The sequence below is a fragment of the Gossypium arboreum genome, chromosome 12 (genome assembly GCF_025698485.1).
Source record: "Gossypium arboreum isolate Shixiya-1 chromosome 12, ASM2569848v2, whole genome shotgun sequence".
NCBI classification, from domain to species: Eukaryota; Viridiplantae; Streptophyta; class Magnoliopsida; order Malvales; family Malvaceae; genus Gossypium; species Gossypium arboreum.
In genome coordinates this window covers 47,657,136-47,671,282 of record NC_069081.1, presented here as the reverse complement: position 1 = coordinate 47,671,282, position 14,147 = coordinate 47,657,136, and the positions used below count along the sequence as shown (strand labels likewise).

The 14,147-nt window shown below is 37.7% G+C and overlaps 1 non-coding gene across 1 annotated transcript; it reads left to right on the top strand.

The window, feature by feature from the left end:
- The first annotated feature begins 461 nt into the window (after nucleotides 1–461).
- Nucleotides 462–568, top strand: LOC128286100 (small nucleolar RNA R71). The gene has a single exon (XR_008276645.1). It is a non-coding gene; the product is annotated as a small nucleolar RNA R71 (small nucleolar RNA).
- Nucleotides 569–14,147: the final 13,579 nt, after the last annotated feature.

Sequence of the window (14,147 nt, the reverse complement as noted above, 5' to 3'; positions counted from 1 at the left end):
CCCAGGAGAAATTTGGTTGGTTCCTCCAACCTGCATTATAAGTATTACTGTATGGGTTATTTTGAGATCTAAAGTTATTATTACCCATATAGTTGACTTGTTCTTCTTCAGCTGTAGGATTGAAGGATTGGTATTCTGTATGCACACCTCCTCCGCTTGAGTTACACCTCATTACTGGATGTACCTGCGTAGAACCAAGAAAACTATCAATATTTTTATTGAGAAGTTCTACATGATTAGAGAGCATGGTGACTGAATTGATGTTATAAACGTCGGCTGTTTTTGTTGGCTTAGTCCTCATGATTTACCACTGATAGTTGTTTAGTGACATCTCCTCTATGAATTCGTAGGCATCTTCCGGTGTTTTATTGTTGATGGTTCCACCAACAGCTGCGTCAATCATTTGTCTTCTCGAGGGATTCATACCATTGTAGAACGTTTGAACTTGCAGCCATAGAGGTAACCTATGGTGAGGGCACCTTCTCAGTAAGTCCTTGTATCTATCCCATGCATCATAAAGTGTTTCTAAATCCATCTGCACAAAAGAAGAGATATCATTACGCAATTTAGTCGTTTTAGCCGGCGAAAAATATTTTAGTAAAAATTTCTCGGTCATTTGCTCCTAAGTAGTGATAGACCCTCGTGGTAACGAGTTTAACCACTGTTTAGCTTTGTTTCTCAGTGAGAAGGGAAATAACCGAAGACGGATAGCATCATCAGAAATGCCATTGATTTTGAATGTATCGCAAAATTCCAGGAAATTTGCTAAGTGAGTGTTGGGATGTTCATCCTACAAACCATCAAACTGAACAAACTGCTGTATCATCTGAATAGTGTTAGGTTTTAATTCAAAATTTATTCGCAGCAATAACAAGTCTAACTATACTTGATTCAGTTCCTGTTAAAGAGGGTTTAGCATAGTCATACATAGTACGGGGAGCAGGATTTTGATTAGCTACAATTGCAGGAGGCAGCTGATTATCTTGGTTTTCAACCATCTCGTTGGTTGGAGGTTGAGTATTGTCTTCTTGTTTGTTTTTTATGTATCGTAAAGTACGTATTACTTCTCTTTGATTTCTACGAACTGTTCGATTGATTTTTTCGTCAAAAAGTAAGGGACTTGACGGGTTTCTTCTAGTCATAAACTGTGACAACCCTAATTAGACCCTGGTCGGAATGTGGTTTCGAGACCACATTACCGAGCCAAAAATTTATTTTTGTGTTTTAATTACATAAATTTTTGTGTGACAGTGAATATATGAGAAATTAAATGCTTAATATTAGCTTTAGGAATGTGAATTAATTCGAAAAGGACCTAGTTGACGAAGTTAGAAAAGATGATAGATGAATTATAAGGAGTAATTAATAATAGGGAGAGGAAGCATGGCTTTGCATGCCCAATTACCCATAAAATACATGGTGGGCGGCCAAGGAGTGATGATGCTCCACTCATTCTAATTTAATATGTTTTTTTTTTGTTAACAAATGATGGGAATAATAATAGGAAAGTGAACAAAAAAAAAGGGGTGTTCATACTTGCCATCTCCTAGCCGAAAAACCAAGAAAAGAAAGGAGAAAAATTTTGAAGAAGTTCGGCCATTGCTTGTATCTAGGAGGAGTGTTTGATGTTGTGGCATGAAAATGAGGGAGTTTGAATACTTAATAAGGAGGGAAGAAGGAGTGTTCATGTTTTTTTCTTTTGCAATTGTCGTAACTAGAGGAAGAAGAGGAAACAAGATTCGCCAAGGTGGTCCTTTAGATCAAGGTATGTTCAATGATATTTTGGAAGTTTACACAACCTTTGGGTGATGAGTCTAAATTCTATCTATCCCATGGTTGGATTTGGGGTTGTCGGAGAGTTAGGCTTTGACTAAGAAGCTTAAAAATTTTAGTTGATACCTTGATGCTATTAACATGTTAGTTATATGTATGTGTTAAATTGCTTGTTATGTTGGCATGAAAGTTGAAGTTGTTAAGTCACTTTGTTGGAGGTGCCGAATTTAGGACTAAGAAGAGAATGAGTATTCTGCTAACATGGTTGAAAGGTGGATGTGCCGATTTTTAGATTTAGACTATGAGAATGGCTATAATGGGCATTAAGATGTGGAACTTAAGAAATGTAGTTATATGTGGATTTACATGATGTTACAAATAGATGTGAAAATATGCTAGATTAGGAAAATTCGATCAAGTGTTCATGAGATGAAATTAGATGTTTAAATGATGTTATAGTTGACATTGTACATACATTCGCCATCTAATTGAGTATGAAGGTGGTGTTAAATCTAATTGTGATGCCCATTCGAAGTGTATATATATATATACATAAGTATGCCCATTCGTGAGGTTACCTTTGATTATGTGTATAATCGACTAAATGGGTAATTAGTGAGGACGGTTGCGAATATACTAACATACATATGCATGTGTAATTGGATTATAAATATTTAGCAAGGTGGTTAAACTAGTTGATTTATTGATTAAGCTCAAGGAGTTAAAGGAGGAGAATCAAGCAAAGGCAAAGAAAATATCATCGAGTAGCCGAGTTGGAACCGTCTTACCCAACACAAGGTAAGTCATTAAGCATATATTTTGTATTAATTTAAATGGTCATAACGTCTATGTAATGATGCTGAATGGAATGATAAATATATACATATATATATATATACATGTATGCATGGGGTGATGAAAGTGTTGAATGAAAAGAAAAGAGGTGAGATGTATTGAGTTGTTGGTTTCGGCACTAAGTGTGCGGTGTAAACATTTATGATCATGAGATTGGCACTAAGTGTGCGGGTTCAAATTGTATAGCACTAAGTGTGCGAGTTTGATTATATAGCACTAAGTGTGCGAGTTCGACTATTAAGCACTAAGTGTGCGGGCTTATTATACATTCTCTAATAAATATACATGCTCTAAGTGTGCGGCCTTATCGAGTCAATCATGGACAGCGATGCGAGTAAACACCTTGAGCTCATGAGGAATAGACATTTTATTTATATTTGGGATTGAGCTTGGTAAGTCTTGAACCTATGTGGTGATTATACTTGAAGATAAATGCATCCAATGTCATATGGTGTAATGTATGAAATATCAAAGTAGGGCTTGGTATGAGATCGAACCGAAATGCCTAAGGAATTATAGCACGCTTTGGGTATGGATGGAGGATTTTAATCCGCATTATTTATTTTCTCTTATGATATATTATTACTGAACGGCAATGTAATGCTTATGACTTCTCGAGTTATATACTCACTCGGTGTTTGCTTGTCACCTACTTTAGGTTTCTTGGACTCGTCTTTTTGCGTTTCGGGATTGTCATCAAAGTCATCACACCGCTAGCAACTTTTGGTATCTTCTTTTTAGTCGGTCTAGGAGAACATTTCGGCATGTATAGGCTAATATGTTTTGTTGAAATTTGGTATGTAAACTTTTAGCCATGCGAAAATGGCATAAATGTTCGGTTGGATTTGGTTCTATAATGTTAGGTCGCAAGTCTTGGTAATTCGATTTTTATGCCATATGTCATGGTTGATTATTTTTGGTGTTAAAGTTCATGATATGGAAATAGTGTAGTAGGGAGATGTTTGACAATGATTAGCCTTTGGCATGGCTAGTCATGATCATAATTTGTGATATGTATGATGAATTACTAGTTAGATCAAGGAGAAATCACGAAATAGGCATAGTTGCTTTAGTAACAGATGTTGGCAGCAGCAGTGACGTGAGATTGAAAAATCACTAAAAATAGTAGAAATGGAATTAAATAATGAATAAATTATGTAATCGAATCTCGATGAGTCTATTTTCATATAGAAGAAACGAAACGACCATATGAGCTGTATGTTAGGAGATAATTAAACTCTTGTGAAACAGGGCCAGAGCGATTTCTGGATCCCCTATCCCGACTTTAGAAAGTCACCCTAAATTAATCAGAGACAATTAGAAGTCATGCTTTATATGTATAGATTCCCTTTTGAGTCTAGTTTCATTAGAAACCAACGGCATAAGTATTGGAGCTCTGTAAAGGGAGATATCTAAGTCGTAATGCACAAGGGTCAGAGTAGTCGTAATGCACAAAAATTCTACCATATAAATATATGAGTCTAGTTCCGGGGAAAATTTACAGAACTGGATTTCGAGTTTCAGAACTCAAGATATGATTTTTAATGCGACTCGCACGCAGATTGGCGACTTGTCCGGGAAATTTCTAATAAGTGGTTTGAAGTCCAGTAACACCTCGTGTTCGACTCGTGACGGTCTCGGGTTCGGGGTGTTACAATTTAATTGGTATCGAGCTATGGTTTAGTCGGTTCTAAGGCTACCATAGCACGTATGAGTCTAGCTATACATGCCTTAATGTTAATGTTTAAATGTGTGATGACTTCGACGGTTAAAATTTTTGTTTTGATTAGTAAATGGATCCTGTGTAGAGAACCTTGGCGGATGATGTTGAAAGTGTTGCGTTGCTCCGCACAAGGGACGCCACTGTTGAACCTCAATCATCTGCGAATAATCAAGGTGAGGGGCTAAACAAGCCTTCTTTACCATGATGAATGAGTGGGTCGCATAATATGCCCGAACCAATCCGGCTGTCCAACAATTCCCGAATTTGAATAATCCACCCCAAGAGCCCGTAATGCCATCGATTCATCGATCCTGTGAGGTTTGAGTAAGCCAATCCTAGACTTGATTAGGAAGCGCGGGCTGAGGAGTTCAGGGCCATAGTTACCGATGATGCCGAAAGGGCGAGTTACGCTTGATAACACCATTCGGTGTTTGATGAATCGTCATGCACACCGATGGATGTCTAAAGTGTGCTATATCCTTGTTGCGGGACTCACCTACTATTGGTGGAGGACCTTGATTTCCATAGTCCCAAACGAACGAGTTACTTGGGATTTCTTTCAAACGAATTTCGAAGAAGTATATTAGTCAACGGTTCATCGATCAAAAACATAAGGAATTCTTGGAACTCAAGCAAGGCCGTATGACAAGATCTCGAATCTGAACATGAGTTCATAAGACTCGGTCGGTATGCCCGGAGTGTGTGGTGATGAGGTTGCTATGTGCAAAAGATTTGAAGAAGGATTGAATGAAGATTTAAAGCTACTAGTGGGTATTTTGGAGATAAAGGAGTTTGTAACACTAGTCGAACGAGCCTGCAAGGCGGAAGAACTTGGAAAGGAGAAGAAGAAGGCTGAATTTGAAGCTAGAGACTATCGTAAAACATCGACGGGTAAAGCTCCGCTTCTCGGCGTAAAGAAGTTCGGGGAGGACACTAGTAAGTCAAGGACGATCATGGGAATTTCCATCGAGCACGACCATCGACGGACTCCTAAGCTACTTGGTAGCTAGTGTGGGCAATAATCGTCAAGAGAAACCCGAATGCCCCAATGTGGAAGACGACACCTAGGTAAATGTTAGGGTAAGTCTACTAACAGGGCTCATACGGATGCGGTTCAAGGACCACTTCATTAGAGATTGCACGAGCTTGATGAGAAGAATAAGATGCAAGGTGCAAGACCTAGTGGAGTGATGACTAGAGGTAGACCACCGAGAATTTTAGGAGGTAGGGGTGGTAGTCGAGAGGGCCTCGACACGATTTGCTCGAGCCGAGACCAGTACTCTGCTAGAGCATATGCCATTCACAAGACGAGAGGAGGCATCCTCCTCTAACGTCATCACCGGTACTTTCACTCTCTTTGATACTAATGTGATTGCATTGATTGACCCCGGCTCTACTCATTCATATGTATGTGAAACCCGAGCATCCAAGAAAACTCTACTGTTGAGTCTCTCGAGTTCGTAATTCGAGTGTCAAACCCTTTGGGTCAATACGTACTTGTTGATAAAGTGTAAGAGATGCCTCTAATAATCCGAGAACTCGCTTTCCGGTCGATTTGATGCTTTTACCGCTTGACGAATTTGATGTCATTCTTGGTATAGATTGGTTGACCGTACATGATACAAAGGTGAACCGCAAAAGAAAAACCATCGATTTGAGGAGTGCACATGATGAGGTAGTCCGAGTTGAGTCTACCGATTTGAAGGGGTGCCGCGATAATATCTTCAATGACCGCTCGAGATATGTGAAAAAGGGGTGTGGAACATACCTTGCGTATGTATTTGATAGCAAAGAGATGGAAAGGAAACTTGAATCAGTACCAGTGGTTTGTGAGTATTCAGATGTTTTTCCTGAGGAGTTACCGAGGTTGCCACCGGTTCGAGAGGTGGAATTCGCATCGAGATTGTACCGGTACCACGCCAATCTCAATAGCCCCGTGTCGTATGGCATTAACTAATTAAAGGAATTGAAAGTTCAATTGCAAGAATTGATGGATAGAGGTTTTGCTAGACCGAGTTTTTCTCCATGGGCGCACCCGTATTGTTTGTGAAAAGAAGGATGGAACCATGAGATTGTGCATCGACTATCGCCGGTTGAATAAAGTGACCATAAAGAATAAATACCCGTTGCCACGTATTGATGATTTTTTTGATCAATTAAAGGGAGCCTCAGTATTTTCCAAGATAGATTTGAGATCTGGTTATTATCAGTTGAGGGTTCGAGACTCGGACATACCCAAAACAGCTTTTAGAACGAGGTACGGTCACTACGAATTCTTAGTGATGCCGTTTGGGCTCACTAATGCCCCTACGGTATTTATGGATTTAATGAATCGAGTATTCAGGCAATACTTAGATCGATTTGTGGTTGTGTTTATTGATGATATTTTAGTTTATTCACAAGGTGAAGCCGAACACGCCGCGCATTTGAGGTTAGTATTACAGATTTTGCGAGACAAGCAGTTATACGCAAAATTCAGTAAATGTGAATTTTGGTTGAAAGAGGTTAGCTTTTTGGGGCACGTGGTGTCCGCATCGGGTGTTAGAGTGGATCCGAACAAAATTTCGGCCATACTTGATTGGAAACCTCCGAGGAATGTTACTGAAGTTAGGAGCTTTTTGGGACTTGCCGGATACTACCGACGGTTTGTAAGGGGTTTCTCGATGATAGCTGCACCGTTGACGAAACTACTCCAAAAAGATGTTGAGTTTGAATGGACAGAAAACTGTCAGAAGAGTTTCGATCGACTAAAGACCTGTTTAACCGAAGCTCCAGTGCTAGTACAACCGGAGTCCGGCAAAGAGTTTGTCATTTATAGTGATGCATCCTTACTTGGGCTAGGTTGTGTGTTGATGCAAGAAGGTCGTGTAACACCCCTTACCCGTTACCGTCGCCGGAACAGGATATAAGGTATTACCAGAACATAACACATACCATTAAACATAATCGAGATGTAAATATGTCATCCAATTTGATAGTGCATCGTATAACATATGTCTTGAACAATATTAGCCCACTTTAATGGCTTGTACAAAGTATCTGGTCGAGTATCAAACTAATATTTTAACCTAGACAAATATGACACGTAACAAAATAATTAAGCCTACTATACATGCCATAATTCAAAACGTTTAGTTCAAATACCCTAAAGTATGATAGTGCGGATAGATCTTCACGATCCTTAACTCCCGAGCAAGCGAAGAACACTATAAGACAAAAGAGAGAAACAAAGTAAGCTTATAGCTTAGTAAGTAAGTATGTAAATACTAATTAAAGAATCTAACATGTTTTCACAACAATTCAAGTTTATCTACTTTAACTTCACTATTCATTCCACTTTGATTTAGCTGTCTCTACTGCATCATATTCACTAAATAAATCATAACTCGGGTTACAAAACTCGAAATTCAAATCCGTAAAATTTCCTGAATCTAGACTCATAAAGCTTTTTCTAATTTTTTCTATAATTTTTAGTTCAGCCGATTAGTACAGTTTATTAGTTAAAGTTTCCCTGTTACACAGCTCGACTGATCTGACCTCTGTTCACTACGAATTGAATATCTCTCAGTACACAATTCAAACAACCCTGAGGTCTGTTTCATTTAAAACTAGTCTCAATAAGGAATTTAGGCATGTAAATTATATTTCCTAATTTTCCTTGTACAATTTTTAATGATTTTTCAAAGTTGGAACAGGGGATCACGTATTCATCCTGAGCAAGTCACATACAATTGTAAATATCTCAAAATATAGAATTCCTTTGCTTGCTCTGTTTCTTTTATATGAAAGTAGACTCATTAAACTTTAATTTCACATCTCATTCAACCTCTAATTATATTTCTCCTATTTTTGGTGATTTTTCAAAATCACGTCACTGCTACCATCTAAAACAGTTTTAATGCTAATTTCACTCTTTCACACATTCTTTATGCTAACCTCATTTTATCTTATATATGTATATACCACAAATCATTTTCACCACATTTCATTCACCATAAGTGTAGGTCCAAACCACAATATCACCACAAAACCATCCCGTTGAACAATTCGGATCAATCCTCGATATTTAATGGTTTCACTGACACAGCTCCACCATCATACTTCGCTTAGTTCGGCTCTCTTGTACACATGGTGAACACTTAGTACCACTCATGCGACCCAACCGATTTGTCTCGTAGCTCTCTTGTCTACATGGTGTCCTTCACTTGGAATCACGCATGCGACCTAGCTACATTTATCTTTCACGTAGCTCTCTTGTCTACATGGTGTCCTTCACTTGGAATCACGCATGCGACCTAGCTACATTTATCTTTCACGTAGCTCTCTTGTCTACATGGGATACATCTCGTATCACACATGTGACCTAGCTACTACAGGGTGTCTCGTAGCTTTCTTGTACACATGATGTGCACTCAAGATCATACATGTGACCTAGCTACGCCCTCTATTTCATTCGATCTCTCCAGAATGTTCAACCGGATCTCTTTATATTTATTTCCATTCTTCCAATAGTCAATTTATATTTTAACATCAGCTAGTATATTTATATAATAGGCTGAAATATAAGAATGTACATGAAATTATTGTAATATTTACATACAAACTTACCTTGGTGCAAAATGTGGAAATTTTGCAATTTAGTCCAAAACTTTTCCTTCCCCGCTCGAGATCAATTCGCGTCTTTCTTGATCTATAATAACACATTTAGCTCATTTAATACTCATACTATTTATTTCAATCCAAAAATCACATCATGGAAAAATTACATTTTTGCCCCTAACTTTTCAAAATTACAATTTTGCCCCTAGGCTCGGAATTTAATTTCAGCCCTTATTCTTATATTTTATGATATGCTGAACATTTTCTCTTCTACAACAACATCAATTCTCACTCTATCATATAGTTATGAACAATAGGTATTTTTACCGATTATCTTGCTTTTACTCGTTTTCACTTAAAACCGAGTAGCACAAGTTATTTAACATAATTTAAAACCTCATATTCTATCATAAAACATCAAAATACACAAATTTCACCTATGGGTATTTTTCCAAATGTGAACCCTAGGTTAAATTATTACTAGCATAAGCTTAATCGAGCTTCCGGATTCCAAAACGTAAAGAACATTAAAAGCGGGCTTGGAATCACTTACTATGGAGCTTGAAAGTTGAAGAAACCCTAGCTATGGAGAGAGGGAGAATTCGGCAGCAACTAAGGAGGATGATGACCAATTTTGTGTTATTTTTCCCATTTTATTTCATTTAATATCCAAATGACCAAAATGCCCTCCTTACTAAACTTTCAAAAATTCCTTCCATGTCCTAATTTTTCCATGAACTTAAAATTGGTCAAATTGCTATCTAAGACCTCCTAATTAATATTCCAAAACAATTTCATACTAAAACTTCGGGATGCAAATTTTGCAACTTATTCGATTTAGTCCCTACTTTCAATTTAAGCACTTTAGGCATAGAATTTCATCACGAAATTTTCACACAATCATGCAATCATATCATAAACCCCAAAATAATTATAAAACAATTATTTCTATCTCGGATTTGTGGTCACGAAACCACTATTCCGATTAGGCCCTAATTCGGGTTGTCACAATTCTCCCCCTTTTAAGATTTTCGTCCCGAAAATCTTACCTAAAGAGGTTTGGGTATCTTTGTTTCCTCATAGCTTCCTCGGGTTCCCACGTAGCCTCTTCTATCCCATGTCCGTGCCACAATACTTTCACTAAAGCTATACTTTTATTTCTTAACTGTTTAACCTCTCGAGCCAAAATCTTTATTGGTTCCTCCTCATAGGTCATATCCGATCGAATCTCAATTTCATTGGAGAAATCACATGTGAAGGATCGAACGATAACGTCATAACATTGATACATGAAACACGTTATGAATTCTTTCTAACTCTGCCGGTAAGGCCAACCGATATGCCATTGGTCCAATTCTCTCAAGAATCTCGTGCGCCCAATAAAACGCGGACTCAACTTGCCTTTCCGACTAAATCTCGAATCTTTTTCCATGGTGACACCTTCAAGAACACTTTATCACCCACCGAAATTCAATCTCTTTTCTTTTTAAATCAGCATATGACTTTTGTCGATCTGAGCGCGACTTTTAAGCAATCCCGAATTACTTTTATTTTCTCTTGGTTTCTTTAACTAGATCAACTCCATGAATCTGCTTTCTCACTAAGCTCGGTCCAATATAAAGGAGTCCGACACTTACGACCATACAAGGCTTCAGCGGTGCCATTTGTATACTTGATTGATAACTGTTATTGTAGGCAAACTCAATCAAAGATAGATATTTCTCCCAACTACCTCCAAATTCTAAAACACAACATCTAAGCATATCTTCGAGTACCGGATTACTCTTTCTGCTTGACCATCTGTTTGTGGATGAAATGCGGTACTAAAGTTCAATTTTGTACCCAAAGCTTCTTGTAACTTTTTCCAAAATCTCGAGGTAAATCTTGGATCTCTATCGATATTATAGACATAGGTACTCCGTGCAACTTCACAATTTCAGCAACATATAATTCGCTAATTTATCAAGTGAGTAATCGGTGCGTCTTGGTATAAAGTGGGCTGACTTTGTTAATCTATCAACCACTACCCAAACAAAGATCCTTCTTTTTAGGAGTTAAAGGCAAACCGTTACAAAATCCATGGTAATCTTGTCCCATTTCCACTCGTGCACCATTATTGGTTGAAGTAATCTCAAGGCACTTGATGTTCACTTTTACTTGTTGATGATCAAACACTTGGTTACAAATTCAGAAATGTCCTTTTCATACCGCCACCAATCTGACTTCTTTAAATCATTATACATTTTGTGCTACCAGGGATGAACTGATAAATGACCATTGTGCGCCTCATGTAATATTTTCTCAATCAATTTATCGTTTTTCGGCACACATATCCTGTCTCGAAACATCAAACAATCATCTGGTCCAACTCGAAAATCTGAGTCGTAACCTGATTCGCATTGAGTTCTCTTGATCCGCAACTCACTATCATTCTTTTGAGCATCACAAATTAATTGGAGAAATAACGGTTTAGCTCTCATTTCTGCTAAGATTGACCCATCATCGAGACAATGCTAACCCGTGTTCATGGCTCTCAAAGTAAAAAGAAATTTTTTGCTCAAGGCGTCAGCAACTACATTTGCTTTTCCCGGATGATAATCAATCACTAGATCATAATCCTTTAATAATTCAAGCCATCTTCGCTGTCGCAGATTCAGATCCTTTTGATTCATCAAGTACTTCAAACTTTTGTGATCAGTAAAAATTCGCATTTTCACCGTACAAATAATGTCGCCAAATCTTCAAGGCAAAAACAACAATGCAGTTCCAAATCATGTGTAGGATAGTTCTTCTCATGCGGTTTTAACTGTCTCAAGCATAAGCTACCACTTTACCCTCTTGCATCAACACACATCCAAGGCACATCAATGATGCATCACTATAAATTACGAACTCCTTTCCTGACTCGGGCTGTACTAAAATTGGTGCTTCAGTCAATCGTGCTTTCAATTTTTCAAAACTTTGTTGACATTTATCAGTCCATTCAAACTTAACATTCTTTTGCAACAACTTAGTCATAGGAGAGGCAATCATCGAAAATCCTTCAACAAAACGTCTATAATACCCGGCTAAGCCTAAAAAGCTTCTAACCTCGGATACATTCTTGGGCGGTTTCCAATCAACGATCGCAGAAATCTTGCTTGGATCCTGTAACAACCCATAACCGAGTCCGCTGCCGGAGTCGGACACGAGGGGTTAACGGCTTAAACCATTCACTTTCACAGTCCATTTTAAAAAAAAAAAAATTCCAGGCAGTTGGCTAACTGCGTATCTGTCACTTTAAAAATCATATCTTGAGTTCCACAACTCAAAATCAGATTCATAATTTTTCCCGAAATTAGACTCATATATCCATCTACATATTTTTTCTAGAATTTTGGTCGGGCCAATTAGTGCAGTTTATTAGTTAAAGCCTCCCCTGTTACAGGGTGCGACTACACTGACCTTCATGCGTTACGATTTGGATATCTCCCTGTACAGGGCTTAAATACTGATGCCGTTTGTTTCTATAGAAACTACACTCAAAGAGGAATCTATACATATATAGCATGACTCCTAATTATCTCTGGTTAATTTACAATGAATTTCCAAAGTCGGAACAGAGAATCCAGAAACCGTTCTGGCCCTGTTTCACGAAAACCTAAATATCTCTTAACATACAACTCATATGACCGTTTCGTTTCTTCCATATGAAAGTATATTCATCAAGGTTCATTTACATAATTTATTCGCTATTTAATTCCATTCCTACTATTTTTAGAGATTTTTCACATTCACATCACTGCTGCTGCCAGCATTTATTTTTGAGGTAAACTTTACCTATTTCATGATCCTCCATGGATCAACTAGAGTTTGTCATACATATACCAAAATGGTCATGAATAACCATTCCCATGACTAACCGTTACCAACATTTCCATACTTCTTGATGGACGACATACAAAATGATTACAGTGCTATGATCAAAGTATACTTAAAGCCATTTTCGCATGGCTTATATACATTAACCAGAATATCCCCCCTCGCTACTAGTCTATTCTATACATGCCATAAGATATTCCAAAACATAGCAGTACCAAACAGGTGGATAGTGATAGTGCGACTAGTTGCTTGACGATCCCGAGCCTGTAGCTTCCAATTGAGATCTATAAAACAGAGGAAACAAAGTACACGGAGTAAGCATTACAATGCTTAGTAAGTTTCAAGCAAAGGCCAACAGATAACAATCAAGTTATAACATAGTTGTTCGTATTTTTATTTCACTCTTCCTTCTGCATACCACCCCTTTACTCAAATATGCACATCTTATCATAATCATAGGAATAGTCTCATAGATTGCTCTCAGATACATCACATAACTACCTTATGGTTTGGTTTAAATCAAGCTCACATATAAACTTGGAGTACATACTGTTTGACCTTTCGCATTATGTATTTTTATAAGCAATTCTTATAAGAGAAGTCTTACCGGTCATAATCTCCACACGTAGTCATCGGGTCTTACTCGGTCATAATCTCCACACGTAATCATCGGGTCTCGCCCGGAACATATTCCAAGTTTCATGTACATTTAATCACATGTTACAACATTCACATTAGCCATTCGGCTTTACCACATATGCATATCACACATATATTTTACATTGGCCATTAGGCCTCATCACATATACATACACTTTCACATTCACCACATCGGCCATTAGGCCTCATCACATATCGTGCACACTTTCACATTCACCACATCGGCCATTAGGCCTTATCACACATATATGTATATCATACATATTTCATATTTTCTTGTACATCAATTGCAGCAATAGCTTATAAGCAACTCAAATAGTTTCATCAAAGTTTACAACAAAATCACATATTCACTACAAGCAGTTTTTCTGACCAACAGTCATTAAGTTGTTTATAACTGGAGCTACAAAACTCAAAATCAATTGCCCGTCAATTTTCCCGAATGTAGACTCATGTATCTTTCACCCATAAAATTTTCAGAATTTTAGGTTTGGCCAATCAATACCAGATTTTTCTTAAAGTTTCCCTGTTTCACTGTTTGACTAATCTGACCACTCTTCGCTACTGAATCAAATTTTTCATTGTACAGAATTCATAATGTGTTCTATTTGATTCCATTTGAAACTAGACTCATTAAGGAGTCTAAGCATATAAATATTATCTTATAACCATTTTT